This window comes from Gymnogyps californianus, chromosome 5 (assembly GCF_018139145.2).
Source record: "Gymnogyps californianus isolate 813 chromosome 5, ASM1813914v2, whole genome shotgun sequence".
NCBI classification, from domain to species: Eukaryota; Metazoa; Chordata; class Aves; order Accipitriformes; family Cathartidae; genus Gymnogyps; species Gymnogyps californianus.
Window position 1 is genome coordinate 13,808,295 of NC_059475.1, and position 18,237 is coordinate 13,826,531.

The following is an 18,237-nucleotide window of genomic DNA, read 5'->3' on the forward strand; positions in this document are numbered from 1 at the left end:
TGTCCGTCTCGCTCTGGTTTTAATAGCAAAACCCCGAAGGATGCCAAGGATGGCTCTGGCCAGGCTGAGATGCCTGGCGGAGTGGCTGCTTTGTGATGCTGAAGAAGGTTTTTAATGAAGGTCTGAGAGAAAGCAGGGTTGGAGGAGTAGGAGCAGTTGCTGGGAGCAGAGTTTGGTCCTGGAGAAGCAGCAGGAGCCAGAGAGGTGGATTGAAGCAGGGGATCAGCTGTGGACAAAAGTACCAAATATTGGTAGATTATTGTGAGCAACTGCAGGGCAAGTGCCCAAAACAGAGATCAATTTTGCCACAAAAGCACTCTGAAACATCTCAGAAGTAATATAAACATTAGTATAAGTGTAAATATAAGTAATATGAATATAAATGTATTGCACTGACCACAGATCCACAGCTTTGAGGCCGGTGCAGGCTCCTGCGGCTGTCCCAGCAAAACCTCCCCGGCCAAGGCTTCGGGCAGCAGGGCAGCCTGTGGGGGGATGATTTAAGTTGCTGCTGCATCGCTCCTGATGGCCAATCCTCCCTCCACCTCAGGCCTGAAAAATCACTCTCCCCGGGGCGTTTGCCTGTGCCAGCAGCTGAGTGCCAAAGCCGGAGGCTCCCATGCCAGTGCCCAGTGCTGGATCTGCTCCCACCACTGCGTGGAGCACCATTAGCTCAACACGTAAAGACAAATGCTGCCGAGCAGGCAAATGGGTCGGATGTTGGAAAAGGAGCGTGAATCAGACTCAGGTACATACACACACATCCTCTCTAAACCATGGGCAATTTTTTCCCCCCAGGTGATGGAGGGGAGGCAGCAGGGGCTCGACTGGGTGAGCGGCTTTGGGTACGCTGTAAAATGAAAGTGCTCTGGCAAGCGGAGGTGTGATGGTCCGAGCCTGTGACCCGGGCTCAGGTTTGCCCCTGGGAGACTGGAATGGTTGGGCTTGTGGAAATTTGTGGGCTGTTGGACTTGCCCCCGGGCCACATCAGCGAGCTCCATCGGACCCAGCGTGACACCTTTCTGCTTGGGCAGGGGCAGCAGGAGGAGCGGGTGGCGACACTGCGTGCTGCAGAGGTGCCCTCCAAAATTTGCAGCCAGCCCCACCAGGCTCCGTCCAAGGCATGGCCAGCAGCACGGCATGCCAGCCCCAGACACCCACCCCGCGCGCAGCCAGCGAGCCACCTGCACACCTGCAGCAAGACTGGGGCAGGTGTCACCATCACCCCCGACCTTTTTCCACTGGCATCTGCTAGGTGACATCCCTACTGCCCAGGACAGCGCTGAGCATCCCTCAGGCCCCAGAGACACGGAGTCTGAGCCCCTTGGAAACGCTGCCCTTCGCCCCCGGTCAGTGCCCGGTTGGTGCCGGCGGGTGCAGTGTGGTAGCATGCCCGTGGGCTGCACCAGGGCCGTGGTCACCTTGCAGACCCAGTGGCAATGCAGAAATCTGCATTTAGGCCCCACCACTGACTGGCCACATGAAGCTGAAGTCCCAGGAGCTTCCTGGCATGAACATTTCAGTAACAAAAAGAAATTTATTTTGAGAAGAGCAAGAAGTTGTTGAGTTGCTCCTTTTGTTTCTCAGTGCTGCAAAATACACGTAGCTCGCACCTTTTCTTATCACTAAGCTGTGCCGAAGCAAGACCAATCGGGCAAATCAGTTCTCCCCGTGCAGGCTAGCCAGGTGTCGTGGTTTAACCCCAGCCAGCAACTAAGCACCACGCAGTCACTTGTTCACTCCTCCCCACTCCCAGTGGGATGGGGAGGAGAATCAAAAATAAGTAAAACTCATGGGTTGAGATAAGAACAGTTTAATAACTAAAGTAAAATAAAATGTAATACTAACAACAACAACAATAATAATAATATAATAATAATAATAGTAATGAAAAGGAATATAACAAAGAAAAAAAAAACCAAAGAAAAAAACCAGTGATGCACAATGCAATTGCTCACCACCCACTGATGGATGCCCCAGCAGTGATCTGGCCCTCCTGGCCAACTCCCCCCAGTTTATATACTGAGCATGACGTTCCATGGTATGGAATACCCCTTTGGCTAGTTCGGCTCAGCTGTCCTGGCTATGCTCCCTCCCAGCTTCTGGTACACCTGCTCGCTGGCAGAGCATGGGTAACTGAAAAATCCTTAACTTAGGATAAGCGCTACTGAGCAACAACTGAAACATCAGTGTGTTATCAACATTATTCTCACACTAAATCCAAAACACACTGTACCAGCTACTAGGAAGAAAATTAACTCTATCCCAGCTGAAACCAGGACACCAGGCCGGCGCTGGGATGGCAGGCGCTGCCTGCCGGGTGCTGCCTGCTGGGTGCTGCCCGGTGGCTGACTGCGGGTGGGTAGATGGGGCTTGCTGCTCCTTTTAGCCCTCGCTGGTAATACTGCTGGAAAGAGATGTTGCTAATGCAACCCGAGCTTTTATGGGCAATTTTACTAAGAAATGACCTTGGGAACAGCTTTATTATTATTAAATAGAATCAAGTATTTACTTAAAGGTCTTAACATCCCTGTAGAAACCGTAGAAAATTGTTGGGTTTTTTTAATGAAAACCTTGTTCAAAACCAGTGTTTCACTCCGGGGCTTGTCTTGCGGCCCTGTGCGGGTGCATCCCGGCAGCGGGTACCTGCACGTGGTGCGAGCGCCAAGGCAGGGAAAGCGCCAGTTCCCTCTGGTCTGTCTCTTCCTCTGCAGCTCACCTGGCTTTTCTCACCCTTAAGATGCTTTCCTGTGCACTTTGCCATCAGTGTCTATCCTAATGTAAGGGGGGACTGACCCTGCCCGCAGCGGGCTGCTGGGGCCGACAACAGGCGTACGGCCGTGCTGCAGCACCCTGGTGCATTTGGGCACATGGGCAAATCGTGCCAGTCGCAGAGACCATGCTGCCGTTACCACCAGTTTTTAAGAATGGCTTTTCAATAATCTGTTATCTAACATAAGTAACTCCTTTAATGTTCAATGCTTAGGTTCTCACTCTAATAATCACACTACAGTATTGAAAACTAACTAAAGGCAGAAGGCGGGACTTCTGTTTGCAGTTTGGTTTTCTGAAAAAGCATATCTTTGTCTGTCATAATTTTTTTTTTAATTGTTATTTCTTAAATTCTTGCCGAACACAGCCCAGAGATGCAGTGAAGTGCTTTGCCTCGGTAGCACACACAGTGCTGTAACAGGAGCCCTGGGGGGCTGAGGTGATGCCCTCTCTTCTGCCTGCCACGGAGGAGGGGGAAAGGTGTCCCAAAAGTCCCAATGGGAACACAAAGGTTCAGGACTCAACATCCTCCAGAGGAGGATGTCTTGCCTCTGCACCCAAGGAGGCTCTGGGAAACCCCAGCCTTTGGCAAGAAACGTCAACATTACTGCTCAACCGTGGCCGCACCAGCAGGCCTGGGGGCTGCTGCCAGCCACACCGCGCTGCGTCCCCTCACCCCGAGTGGGGAGCAGCAGTCTCATAAATAATTCCTCAGTGTAATGGCAATGTTGTAAAACATGAATATTTAGTGCATGCTTAATAGTTGTTTATTCATAGTTAAATGTCAGCTGGTGAAAACATATTTAAAAGGCTTCCTTCCCGGGGAAGCACAAGCTGCCGGAGGAGATGGGCTGCAAAGGCAGCCCTGAAAAATCACTGTTTCTTGCTGTGCTGAAGCCCGGGGCTGTGGTGACAGACCCCTGCACTCTCCGGCTGCGTTGTGTCCCCACTTGCTGGGGACCAGACCTGCGGGAGCCAGCACTGTCCCATTCTCAACTGGTCCATCTGCCACTGACAGGGGGTTTCGCACTTGTGCTGGGGCTAAATTTGGCCAAAACTGTGCTGGTTCTCCTGGTACACTTGTGTAACCAATATGGCTGAGCTGCGGGGACGCTGGCGGGGCGGGCTGGGGGGTCAGCGCACCCCAGCGCAGGCTATGGGGTGGCGGGCATTTTGCAGGACAGGGCTGCTGCGACAGTGGCTGCGGGGACGCAGCCGAGGGTGCAGGCAGGGCAAGGTGGGAGCGCCTGTCTGCCGCCTGCCCGCTGCCTGCCCGCTCATGCTCACTAGCACAAATGTTCAACACTTGGGAAGGGGAAAAAAAAAAGAGAGAGAAATAAATTATCAGTAAAGTAAAGCAACACAAACAGCAACACAAACTTATGAAGGACAATTTTTTTTGCCATAAAGAGGCAAAAATTGGAAGCTTTTGAGGAAAAGAAATGCGTCTGAACTTCTGAGCAAACTAGAAAGTACTGAAAAGCCCCGCATTGCCGAGCTCCTCTGAGGTAACTTCTGTGCTTGGAGAGAATATTTCAGAAGACATTTTATTCTTTAGAAGATGCCAAAAATGCAAGACTTGGCACTTTAACAAAACAGAAAAAGGAAAACACATAATCTTCTTAACTAGTAAGTCTTTGAGCCCAGGATCACATTGTTGCCATATAATAAAAAGGGATGTTATGCAGTAATTTGGGCAGTTAAGAATTCTGTGCATACTCAAAATCATGACATTTCAAGGACAATAAAGTTTGCTGGCTTGTGGCCATTGCCCATACGAAGAGAAAACAAAAAACCGGATTGTCAGCTGGTTATTCATACCGCATTACAAAACAAGCCTCCCAACAGGCAAACACTCTTTATTGCTTGTGTTTTTGCTCCAGAAATATATTTTTTAATTAAAAAAAAAAGAAGTTCTCGCAGCATTCATCTTACAAATGTTAACCCCTTAAAAGACAATTCTGACATACTTTGCCGCTGGCTTTTCCACTTTATAAATGTTCTACAGACAAGGAGAAAATCAGAAAGAAAAATTTATTTCTCACATGGCACGAGCTGTCTGTTTCTTTATGGGAAAAAAAAAGAATCAAGGCATTCAAGACAGCTTTTATGCTATTAATCATGTAGGATGCAATTAATCATGTGGGATGCTTTGATTTTTGGGGTGTCTGACTTGAAATAACGTCTAGGGAGTCTTTTTCCAGATAAAATGTGAAATCCGTGAGCGTGTGCCAAGTGGTGCCCCTATAGCCGCAGCCAGGGTTGAGGACAGCCCTGGTTTTGTGAGGGGCTGCAGTGCGGAGCCGGCAGCACTGGCGTGCCGTGGAGGCGGAGGGGTCGGCCCCTGCTCAGCCGGGGCTGGTGGCTGGGCAAGGCACAGCGAGGAAGGGCACCCACCATGGGTAGGGCGTTATTTTGGCTTGTGGTTGTATAATGTCACTTTACCATGACCTGCTGGGTCATACAGGCTCCCCTATTGCTGTATTGTTACTACAGCATGTGCTCATGCACAAATGATGATCTCTTTTTCTTTTACAGATGCTTTATGCACTGGCAGGCGATGCCGCTTGCTTGCGCCACTGCCCATGCTTTCCGGAGACCCTGCTTCGTTGAGTTTAGCCAGAGGCCAGGAAAGCCAAGCTCTGAGCCACATACTGCTTAACCCCACACTTTTATCCTTTCATGGCTCTTTACTTCCATGATTTAATTTCTCCCCAAAGAACTTTATTCTGGCTTTTAAATAAAGAATGAGCTTTCTAATAAGTCCTCTCCTTGCAGAGTCACTGCCCTTTTTAGAAACAGCTGAAGCGTCACGATTATTGCATCGCTGGATAAAATTGTGAAGTCCGAAATCCTGAAAAACTACTAAGCACCTACATTGAGCTTGATCAAAACCCTGACTACCCCCCTGTGAGTCTCACTGAAACACCGGTGAGGGCAGAGAGCCTCCCCAGTGCACATGGGTACATGCTTGACCCTCGCTGGGGCACGCTCGGGGACCATGTGACCGTGGCACGAAGGCGAGATGCTGCGGGGACGGTCACCTCCTGGCCGGCGCGGCCGCGGGCAGTGCTCTGTGGTGCGACTCGCCGCAAGCCACCGCCCGACCATCACTTCGGTTTTCACTTCCAGCAGGTCACCAGCTCTATTGGTGTGACAGCCCACGTGCTCCTGGTCCCTGGTGGGTCTCGCTGACAAGGTTTTATAAAAATGAGAGTTATCAGTGGCACAGCTCACCCTGATGATCCTTGAACTGTATTTATTCATTTATTTGTAGAGAGGCAGGCAGTCCAGGGAAATTAAACAGAAACCTTCCTCGCTGATGGGGGGAAAAGGCAGGTTTCTGACACGCTGCTTCCCACAGGTCGTTATCCTGTCTATTTAATTGTCCCAAGGGGTTGTGCTGGAACAGCTGTGGGTTGTTTGCAGCAAGATGCTCAGGGCTATGTCTTCTGCAGACGGTGGGGGACCTGGCCTGGGGAGTGATGCTGGGAGCATCTGGTGGGAACAGGTATGGCAGTGAGATGTTCTGGGCTTTTCTGGGCTTTTGTTTGGGCTGAAGAATGCGCAGGAGGTGTCTGCAGTGCACCTGGGGAATGGGGTGAGCCTCGCAAGGAGGGAGGTGATGGGCATGTGGTATGTGCAGGTGCCACGTAACTCTGACCTCTTGCTAAGACCTGCAATGGCATGTGAGGAAAAAAATGCCAAATCACCGGTTAAGTCAAATCCCCCAGTCAAAGAACAAATCTCTGCTGTATTATAGCTCTCCTTTGCTGAATTTCCAGGCCATCTATCATTTTTATCACTTTAAAATGTGGCCAGTGGAAGATGATGGTGCTGGACTCTCTTGGCCGTGCTCACCGCTGTGCCAAACCTCCCCACGGCTCTCTTCACCTGCCCTGCACCGTGCAGCCCTGCAGGAGGGAGCGAACCCCCTGTTTGGTCACAGGGCTCCCACAAAACTGCCCCCCTCCTGCCAAGGGGCACAGGCTGCAGGAGCGGGACTGAGCCATGCTGTTGTGGTGGGAGTTTTTCCCTCCCGTCATATAAGTAAGTCTCTCCTGACCACTACTCGGGAGAGGCTTGGCCAACAAACTTTTGTAAGTGCTTTTTGGGGAATTGCTTGTTGTTTGTTCGTGGAAATGCACCAGGGTAGATCCTGAACTGATGCAAATAGGCTCATCTCCCATCAAGTCATTGTATTTTTCTCATCCTCCGAGTCCTGGGTCGGCTCCCTGTTCCTCTGAAGTAGCTCCCGCTTTCTGTGCCGCCGTTTCCACCCACTGCCTTGCTCACTCCTTGCGTGTCTCCCTCTCCTTCTAAGTTCTTGAGCATCTTTATTTGCAGTGTGATTTGCTCAACCTTCGTTCTGTGTTTTAATCCATGTCAGTCTCTTCCCTGGCTCTGCCTATATCTGTCATAGTCTGTATTTACCTCGTTTTGATTGCACGTTCTCTGGGACAAAGCGCAATGATGCCATTTTGTGGATAATTAAATCTTCCTCATGTGGTCCAGCCAGTGGGATGACCCGTGCTGCGTCGCACAGGAGAGTATAAACTGCCCAAATTTGCATGCAGAGTCTGTCATCTGCTGTGAATCATTTTGGGATGCTTTTGCATGAGAGAAGCTGTTTAAAAATAAATTGTATTGTATTAGACTAATGGAAGACAATAAATTCAGCTGGTCTTTTAGCTAAAAATGCATCAATGTCTGGAGCTGGAAGGGGGGAAGGAGCCAGAGGACATCGAGCCACTGGGCAATTAATGGCCAGGAGCTCGGCACTTGCCAGGCTGCTGCAATGCCCGGCTGTGTCACAGCGCTCCGGCGGCATGAGGACAATGCGAGCATTAAACTCCTCTTAAAAAGGCAAAAACTACAAAAAAAACCCCTCTTTTAAACATCAGTTAACAAGATATCCCTTAATCAAAGTCTGCTCTGAGTGGCACTGTGCAAAGGGATTATTGCAAGATCAAAAACCTTTGAATTATTGAAGCCTTTCAACCCTGATGGCATTTGCTGTCCCCTCCCTGTCCCCTCACTACAGCAGGGAGAGCCCTTTTTTTGGGTCTTATTTCCCCAAGATCAGAACATGTCAGCTCCGCGCTGACTTTGGCCAGCAGTGTGGGAGAGGGATCGCAGAATCAAGCCCAAAGCTTATGCAGACTTTCACTGGGCAGTTTTGGGGAGATAGGTTGTGCACTCTGTGTGCTCTCTCTGCAGTGACTCGCCGTTGTGTGACAGGGCTCCTGGGACAGTGCCGCCTTGCAGGGGTTGCCCTGCAGCCCTGTCCTGGCGGTGGGGGTACCACAGGGAATGAACTCACAGTGGGGATTGATTCACATCCCGCAGGAGAAAGCACACCGGCTGTAAAGTCAGCTTTATGGTTATTTCTGGGCATCACCACCTGCTCTGAGCACCAGCGTCCCGCTCCCCCATCCCCTCATGTCCCCCAGCATATGCTCCCTTTGGTTTCCTGCTATTAAACTGCCGCAGACAGACCGCGGCACCAGGTGGCTCCGGCATTGCTCCAGGAGAGCATCCCTGTGGTGTGACGGCCCCGTGACGCCAAGCCCGGGGCTGTGGCAGAGGCTCCTCGCTCCTCGCTTGCGTTAAGGTCCGGGGGCTTTTCCCCTTAGCCCCCGTGTATGGGTGATGCGTCCTTGTCCCAGCGCTGTTGTAAATTTTGGGTGATTCTGGTAATATCTGCAGAGCAAGGCCTGACTGATACCCACGTATGTGGGAAGAGAGGTGAGCGTGAGACGTGGAGGGAAAGCAGCTTATTAGTAGAGCAAATAATTCACAGTGAATAATTTCTTCAACAAACACAGCTCCTATTTCTGAACGTCTGCAAAGGGGCTGTGCTTTTCTTGCACCTGTTGGTGTCCAGAATTAATGGATTTTGCTTTTTTTCCTTTTGCTTTGGGATGGGTGAGAGTGCACCAGCTGTGCTTGGGCTGTCCTGGCGAACTCTGACGGCTCACAACAATTGCCACTCTGGTACCTCGTCAGAGTACCCCGGCACTCTCCCTCTGCCCAGCCACGGCAAAGGTCCTAGAAACATCCTATTTCCCCAAAAACATGGCAAATGCACGGGCCTGTTTGGACAGGCTTAATATTCACCTAACACAAAAGACCATGTAGGCAAACCTTGCTCGTTGATGGAAGATGAAGACAAAAGCCATCTAAGCAGGGCTGCTGTAACCTCATGTTTAAACTCACCTGAGTGTTTGAGAAAATGCCCTGGATACATTTGCCTGGTAATTTTTAATTTTATATGTTCGACCCAATACAACTGGTAGTTTTCTTTCACATCTTCAGCGGTGCTCATCTGGGCAGGAGGAGGAGGAGAGGGAAGCCAAGGATGTAATTTATGGGAGGAAAAGCTGCAGCAATCAGGTGTTTTGTCCTCTATAAAGTACTCCTGCCACTTAAGTGCCCACTTGTTGAATGGCACTTTCAGCTGATGTCATTTGCTGGCTTCGTGAGCGGCTTATTCCAAAAGCTCGCTTCGAGGAAAAGCGTATTGTAAAAAATGCATGTGTATGATCTGGACTCTGCTGTTACAAGTGATGAGGCTCAAGGTCCTGGAAACTCAACTCCCTTACTGCTGGTAATGTGATCTAGCAGCACTCCTGAAACCTGCCTCCCGCACACCCCCAAAATGTTGCATCTACAGCAGGAGATATGGGCCATGGGTAAGATAAAGGCTATGAGAAAGCTGCAGGTACAAATACGCTGTGCTTTGAACTGTTGTTGTCTTTCCTAGCATACAGATCACTGGCGGTGCTGATCTGACCAAAGTTAACTCTGCCCATCGATGCCTACCCCGTCCCAAATCAGGGTCCCAAGGAGGTAACTTGGGCAGATGCTTATTCAGCAGGAAGGTGTTAGGGGCAACACCTACTTGTGCATATGGTGATGGCTGACTACACCAGGCAAGTAAAATAAGCTCAGATTTTATCCCCATTAGCAATAGCTCAAACCAGTACATCTTTCCCGTGGCTGGTGATGGGCTGACACAGGAGTGGGCTCCAGGACTGCCTGCCTGCCGCAGCTGCTGAGACGGGGGATTTGGGATTAGGGGTCTTGTCCCCTCAGCATCCAGCTCCGAGCCTGCCTCCCCTCACGTCATCTCTGCCCTGAGTTTTGCAGGGCTTTTTTGCAGAGTCACTCCTGGTGACTTCTCTGTGTAGACCAACACCCAGCAGTGCAGCTGCCCCCTCCCCAGCGCCGCCGCGGCTCTCCCACTGCGTGTGTGCAGCACAAGAGCTGTACCCAGGGGCTGTGCTCAGCGCTGTGCAGCAGATAAATCTGTACCTGCAGAGCCGGGAGAGGCACGGGTATCGCTGCCCTGGTAAATCACACTGCTCAGGAGTTCAGTAGATTAACTTTCTAGTCATCCCAGGTCTTTTAAAGGGCTCTTCTTTTTTTTATTATCCAATTAACTATACATGTTAATAAGAAATTTTCTTTTATATAAAATGAGCAAATTTTTTTCTCTGCCTGGAGTGACATAAATAGACCTTTTCACATACAGCTTCAGTGTCCTGGGACTGATTTGTGGATATATATTGCTGCTTAGAAAGACTGTAATTTACAGGTGATTGTTTGGAGGACTTCAAATTACCACCACTCATATATATGGATATATAAATAAAAAATGAAGCTTCTCGGGAGATTCTGCATAAACAATTTTCTTGGGAAGAAAAAGGATTCTCAATAAAAAAAAAAAAACCCACAGTATTTTTTATATCTATGGCACTGCATAAAGTATGGGTAGATTATTTCCGTCCTTCATTTCTATTTCAGCATTTCTGGACCATTTCCTCTAACATTTTATCTTTTTTCTTCCATCATATAAATCCTCCTATATTCCGCTCCCAGAAGAACCGGCAGGTTTGGGGTCTGGAGGCAGTAGGAGTCCTGCCGCCCAGCCCTGCCTGCCCGCACTGCCTCCAAGAAGAATAGGGATGGGAAGGATTAGCTCCGGCTACCTTAATGAAATATCACTTCAGCTCCTAAGTCTCTCTCACAGAAAAATACACACACGCACAAAGAGGAATACTTTTGGAAGCTGCTTGTGATTTTATTGCCTTGCTGCTGGGGAAGCCCAGCTGGCAACAGCTCACAGGCACCTCTGCTGCTGGGAGCTGCTGACAGTGTCTTCTCTCAGCAATCAGGCTTTCTGTTAAAGCTGGATACCATACAGTCACTATTTCACTTTGGAATATATTTATATAAAGTTTGTGGGCTCTCCCGGCCCATGACAGAGCCGTGGCTCACCCAAACCAGGACCGCAGGACTTGAGCGGTAAAGCTGGTCTGCAGCAGCAGCCGAGGGCACATCTGCAAGAGCAATCCTGCAGCAACGCCAGACGAGCACCCAGGGCTGTGCATCTCCCCGCGATGTTTTTCCAGCCTCCAGTGTCTGTGCTTCGGGGGCAGCTGTAAGGGAGAGTCATATCGTAGCCCTTGAGGGACCTTTTCTGCCATGAATTTCTCTAGTTGCTTTTTTTTTTAACTCATACGAACTTTCAGGAATCTGCAACACCTATTCCATGGTTTTGTGATTTTTTCAGTTATAAACAGATTAATGCAAGTTTAGATGACTTTACGTGACCTGAAAGTAAGTCATTTAATGGTAGTTAATGCTCCTTCTCACCCATCAGAAAACAAGTCGTTTCTAGTCCTGTTATTAAAGCTAGCAGCAAAATCTGCCTTCAGCTGCCAGCGTGCATTTCCAATATAATTAAGGGGTTTAAAAATGAGAACAACTTGTGTGGAGGAAAAGGGATCTCTATGTAAAAAGAACATGCTTTTAATTGAGATTTGCTGATCCATATTCCATTAACAAATCCTGTCCTGTGGACACCGTCCCCGCACAGCCAGGCGGGATTTATCGGCCTCGGCACTCGCAGGCTCCCTTGTGCTGCTGCTCTCCCAGGGAGCCGCGAGAGGAGCGAGGGCGGGACGAGCTGCTGTATATCACCCATCTCCTGGTCGCCAAATGATGATTCAGATTCACACTGAGATCTATAAAAGTCAGTGGTTTATTGCTGTCTTGTATTTCTGTATTAACCACCTCATTATCATCCCAAATGGAGTATAAATCCAAGGGTATCCAGTTGTTCAAGCCTGCGTGCTTGTGCTCCCCCGCCTCCTGCCATATAAATCTCAGCTCTGGGGAACGGGAGGAACCCTGCGGTTTCCCAGCTCGGGAGCAGGCAGCCTTTATAAAGGACGAGTTTCCTCTGCTCGGGGACAGGCCAGGCAGCACTCTCTACCTCTCTTGACTGTGTGTCTGCTCCCGTGGCTGAGCCGCCAGCACGGAGGAGCAGTGGCACTGGTGCTCCCTGGGGACCCTGTGGACACGAAGCTGTGCTTGCTGCCGAGCCATGCGTCTTGCCCCTGTATGTTTGGGAGACTTGCTGGTCCCTTGGAGAATGGTCTGTCTTTGGGGTTTGGGGCTTTTCGTGTGGGTGGTGGTGGTTTTGTTTAGCCCTGCAGTTGCTAATGCAAGGCCAGTTACCAAGCAGTTGGGAACCAGTCAGGGCGAGCCCTGCACACCCTGGCCTCGGCAGCGCACCGCCTGCTTTGGGCACTTGGCGTCTTGCTCTTGTGATGGAGAAAGCCTGAAATAAATAACTAAGCTGGACTAGGCTGGGTCAGATCACATTGCAAGCAGCAGCAAGAAGCCACGGCTAGGAACAGGGAGCTCTCCGGGATGCCCCCTGAGGTGCACAGAGGATTCGCTGCTTTGGAAAACCCTGAGGATGGCCAGTCAACCGCCCCTGATACATTGAAAAGAGCTTTTATGCCAGGTGCATAGTTCACCGTGTGTCAGAGTCAGAAATAATTGCCAGAGGAGGCACATGATCTTTTGTGCTTTGCCATGATCATGAGGTCTCATCCCTGGGAGCACATGCCATTAGCAGGAGACAACTTTTCCTGTAGTTCAAGGCTAACGAATGTGCTTTTAAGCATCGGTGAGGAATGTTAACTCTTACCAATGAGGTATAATTTTCCTAAAATAAATCAGGAAAAAAATGCAACCTTTGGACCAAGATCTCCCAAAGGCAGCAGCTCTGTTGGCCTCGGTAGCATGACATGGGTGTGCATCAGCCAGGACACTTGTCCTGCAAATGAGAGCTCGTGCATTTATCACTCAGCTATAAACATTGTAAGGACAGGGCAGCTTACACCATTATGAATTGGGGCACCTCAGATGGAGTTAATGCAGTCTGGCATCACTGCTTACTATTTCATTGCTGTCTGATGTCAAAACAGCAATTCCCCACATTTTACTAACCGAATCCTTTTTTCCGTTCAGTTTTCATTATGAAATAATGAACTAATTATTTAACATCTCCAAAGTACTTCAACTGAGCCATCTCAAATCTGATGCAACTCTTAAAAAATTATTTTTTTAAAAATCCCTCTCTTCTCAATGAAGCATGCGGCCTTTCCCTTCAGGTTAGTGTTAGTTACTGAAAAATTCACGTCTGCGCAGGAGCTTGGTTCGCTGTCCCTCCTTCTGACCAGCTACTCGGTATTTGCATCATTACAATTTGATGTGATGGAAACTACAGGTGGAGAATAAGACTGAAGGCTGAAGCTGCTGGTATTACAATTACACGAATCTATATGATTCTGGATGTAAATAGTGGGCCAAGGCATGTTGCTTTTCTCAAAGAGTTTTTCTTTTTTGTTTGTCTAGTTCATTTAGTGGGAGGAGACCAAATGAATGATGGGGAAAGCAAAATTATTTTAAAATTAAAATTATTTTCTGTTTCTGTGTAATACAGGGCACTTTTTGAGTAGCTGCCTCTTTTAAAACATGTACATCACCACTGGCTATTTTTGCTGCAAGTTCCTGTCCAACGCAAAGTGATGAGTTTCCCAGAATTTGATAAATTACACCCCTCCTTGGCAAATTATTCTCCTTCAATCTTACACCACCTCTGCTCTTGACACGTGTGCTGGAGAGGGTGTCAAGCTTTTAAACCTCATTTAATGCTCGCACCCAAGAGTTGCAGAGTTTTCCGGGTTTCTCAGAGGTCAGGCACACTTCTTGCACTCTGCATGCATGTTGGGTTTTTTTATTATTATTATTTTAATTGCAATGCTGCTGCTCCTGAGCTGATTCATGCACCCAGGTCATGTATATTCTACAGCAAAGCTTTTGAGGAAGGAAAAAATATCAGGGACAGATACATTAGGGACATAATGAAGAACCTGTTTGATGCTATGCCCAATGCTGAGGCTGCCACGAGGAGGTGTGGCTTTTCTCCTCCTCTTCCTCCTCCTCCTCCTCCTCCTCCTCCTCCTCCATGAGCTGCTGAATGCCCCTCATTGCCTTCCCTCTGGCACCGGCTTACCCTTCCTTTGCTCTTTGTCGTTGCACGCTGAAACATCACATGGTTGCACAAGGGGTTTTGTTCTGTGCCTCTTCTTTCCCTCTTTTGGGTCTCTTCTCCCAGGAACAATCATTTCTCTTGTTTGGCATGTTCTGGGCGGTCGGCTTCAGGCAGGTTTTCCCTCGTTAACACCCTTCGAAGATACTTTGGTAAAATGTCAGTGTCATACTTCATCATACGATGAGAACTATTAAGTGCACATTGTTATTCCTGGATTCATACCTACACCATCTCTCTTTGTCTCTCTCGGAGCCTCATGTAAAGATCAAATATGATGTTATGGATGAAGGCTAGAGTGAGCAATGCTCCTTCACCTCCTGCTCCTATTCCTTCTCTTTTTTTAAAATTTATTTTCCCCGCCTCCAATGGATCTTTCCCCATCCTCATTATACCAAGCAAAAGCAATTGGGACACTGGCAGCATGGTCCTTCGCAGCTTTGTTGGGGTGTGATGGGGGAATTAAAGTGCTGGTAGAGCGGTTGGTGGTTATGGCCGTCCACAGGTCGTTTCGGGAGCCTGGCTGCGGGGAGGGCTGCAGGGCTGTCCTGGTGCCTGCACGCCAGCACGGGGAGAGGCGCAGCTGGGGTTCACGTACAGCAGCTTTTCAGGTCTGAAGTTGGGGTCTGTAGCACTGACCAGCACATGAAGGAGCATTAAACCATTACTGCACATCACCCGCTCAGGTTCACTTTTAACAGAGTAAACTGCTCTTGCGGTGGCTGGGATTGCTCATGGTTTGGGTCACTCCTGTTGGTAGCCGCCAGCTGAGCTGTTGTGTGGGGAAAACAGGATAATCCCAGCTTCGAGCCTCCTGGAGCTGCCCAACGCAGGAAACTTCTGCATTGTCCTTCTGCAGAATGTAATGTTTAATTTGGGGTTTATCTGTGAAGAACTGCATCTTCTGCACCACTCCATCGCCTTTCCAGAATACCTTGAGCACCTCAGCAAAATGGTCATCTTGGGAAGCCTACAGGCTTTCCTGAAGGGAATATAAGTTACCAGCAAACAGGAGCATGAACTCAAGCACGTGTACACTTACTTGCGTGCGGTAGAGGAGGCAGAGGGCACACACCCCTCATGCAAGCGGGTGTTAAGAGGCACGTTCCCCTTTGAAATATAGTACCAATGTCTTTCAACTCCATGCTTGGCCTTTTTATTTTTATGTATGATGCTACAGTGAAATAAATGCAATTTAATTTGGGCTCTCCAGTTCAGCAGTTTGGTATCCAGGGTTCGTACGCAGTGATAGAGAGGTTTGCATTCGGGTAAAAACGTGCTCCCAGAGACCCAGCTCAGTTAATTTGGCCCAGAATAAGACCTGTTGGCAGAGATGAGCCTGCCACAGCCCCGGTTCAGCTGCTGCCTTACTCTTCCATGGACCAAAACCTGAACTCCAAAGCAAGTGAAAGGTCCCCATGGCTCTGCAAGCACCACGTCCAGGCCATCCAGGCTGACCCAGAAACGTGCACAGTAACGCAGCAGCAGCAGCACCCATGCCGGTGATGGGCACAGCTGGCTGCTGGCTGCTGACCAAGCCCCAACACCCAAAATGTGGAGGCATTGTTTTGCTCAGTGGGAGGGAGAGAGGTGACCTTGCTGCCAAAATCTCTGGGTACATAGTGGGGCTGTCAGAATGGGGATCTACTTTCTTGTTGGCTGCAAAAAGGACCGTTCAGCAGCATCCAAAGCCCTGGATCCCAGAGAGGATCCTACGGGAGGATCCTGTTAGCTTACACTCATCCCATGTAGTCTGCAGGGGAAAAAGACTGAGACGGTAAATACAGGTGGGGTTTTATTCTTCTCCTATGAAAAAAAGTATTTAGAGCAGAAGGCCAGTCACCTTTGGCAAGAAAAAGTATCTGCAATGCACGTGCTGGACACAGGCATATGTTGTTCCTGCACCCCTGCGGCCAGCTGGCCGGCCATGCGTGATTGCACCCTGCGCTGGAAATGCAGGGGAAGGACACGAGGGGGTGCATTGACCTTTGGGAATTTGGAGTTTAACCTGGAGATATTAATCGAGAGAGTCTTTTGGAAATTCATGCTCACAGGTACAATCTCATACAGTGCAAAGCCCTGGTCCAGCTGCTGTAATGTAATTTTAGGCTCCTGAGGCCAAGTCAGCACTAGGAGAGGGTAAGAAGAAAGGAATTTAATCCAAAATGAAGACATTTCCCTGAACCTTCATTCATTTTTGGCTGTACATTTGCTGGAGGGTCCCCACCAGCATGCTTAGCTTTGCTCTGGTCACTGCAGACTCCTCTAGACGAAGACAACTTACCCTGACTTTGGAGCTGTCGCAAATGAAAGGCACTTAACAAATATTTCTGACATAAGAAAACCTCTGTACTCCTCTCCTCGTCATTAATTTTCAAATTGGTAAGTTAAATACTGTACTCCAGCATAAACATTTCTCAGGGACAAAGTATAAACATTTCTAGTGGAGTGCACTTAATAATACAATTTTGTTTGCCAAGTGGCGCTGTCTCCTCCCAAGCTATGACTATGAGAGGGTTTTATTTAAATGGAGATATAAATTAATTGCACTCAGCACAGCCTCTCATCCCAGCTCTCTCCTGCATCCGTACCCTTGGACTCTCTGAAGGAAAGGGCAGGTGAGAGCTGCTGCAGCACAGCCTTGCTGAAAAGCTGGCAGGACACCGCCGCAGCCATTCCCCTGCCTGCTGCCTCCCCAGTCTTCCCTAGATAATGTTTCTTCCATTAGAAGAGACGTGACTGGATTTGCTTTAGATGGATGCAGATGCAATTCCATAAAAGACCTCCTTCCCAAGGCAAGGGTTAATGCAATGTTTTGTGACCTGGCTATGCAGTGATGGGAGACACCAACTCTTAGACAGCTGGATTAGATTAATATAGGTCAGATATTTTAAGGTTTCATTCAAGAGAAGAAAGCCTAATTTTAGACTTTGATTGAAAGCCCGTCTTGGTAATAGCATGGCTAATTTCCTTTCAAAATTTGCAAAATTTAAGTTTCAACAATGTCTTAAACTGGGCCCAGCTACTAACAAGTCTGAGCTTTCTGACATCTGTCCGTCTCTCGGTCTGCCCCTTCTCTACCTGAATTCCCGTTTAGGTGCAAATTATACAGAAACTGGTGAAACCTGACTCTCCTCTGATTCCTACTCAGTTATGTGTTTTGTTCATCCCTGAAATACTTTGGAAGAAAGTGAGGAAAAGTGTCCCCCTTGTGAATGGAAATCAATTTTCCACTCTAGACTAAAACTTCCATGTTTTGCACAGAACTGCGCACTACCACAGCCACAGCCAGGTGTGGTGAGCACTGCAAAGCCTCTCTGCCTCTGTCACCCCCAAAGGAAGGTGGGCAGTCGTGAGCTTACCAACTGTTTTGGGGGTTGTTTTGTTTTCTGTGAGATGCTAAAATTGCTACGTGGAGGATTTTGACAGAAAGGTTTCTTCCACAGCAATTTGATCTGCTCGTTATGAAAGCCAAGGGGAGGCTTGGAGCAGGGGATGGAGGCTGGGGATGGAGGCTTCAGCTCAAGCGCTGGAGAGTCCTGTGGACCCCAGCCCGCTTGAGGCCCCTCTGAAGCTCTGCCCGACACTGGCCCTGCTCTTCCTTACGAGGAGATGCAATCTGCCAAGTCTGCAGAAACAAACTTGTTCTCATAAAACATGCAGCAGTAATTTTATGGTACGAGAGGAGAGGCATACAGCCAGGGTCTTGCTGCTCATCAGAAAAATGGCAGCTACCTTTTGTACGACTATTGCTTTCTTTCACTTTTTTTTACCTTTAAGATTAAAAACCTCCCGAAGAAGGCTTACAAGGTTTATGGCAGAGGTATACAAGAAGCGAATTAAAATTCCATAAATATATTTCCTGGCTAAAATTTATATATCCTGTATTCCTCGGGTATCTAATTAGACCCAAGAAGAAAATAGCCCTGCAAAGGATAGGCATTTTGTTCAAATAATTTTTAAAAATTGAGCTAAATAATGGCCATTTTATACTGCACACAATATAATTGTTCTTCTTGTATTGGGGAGCAGTTATAAATTATCTGGTATCC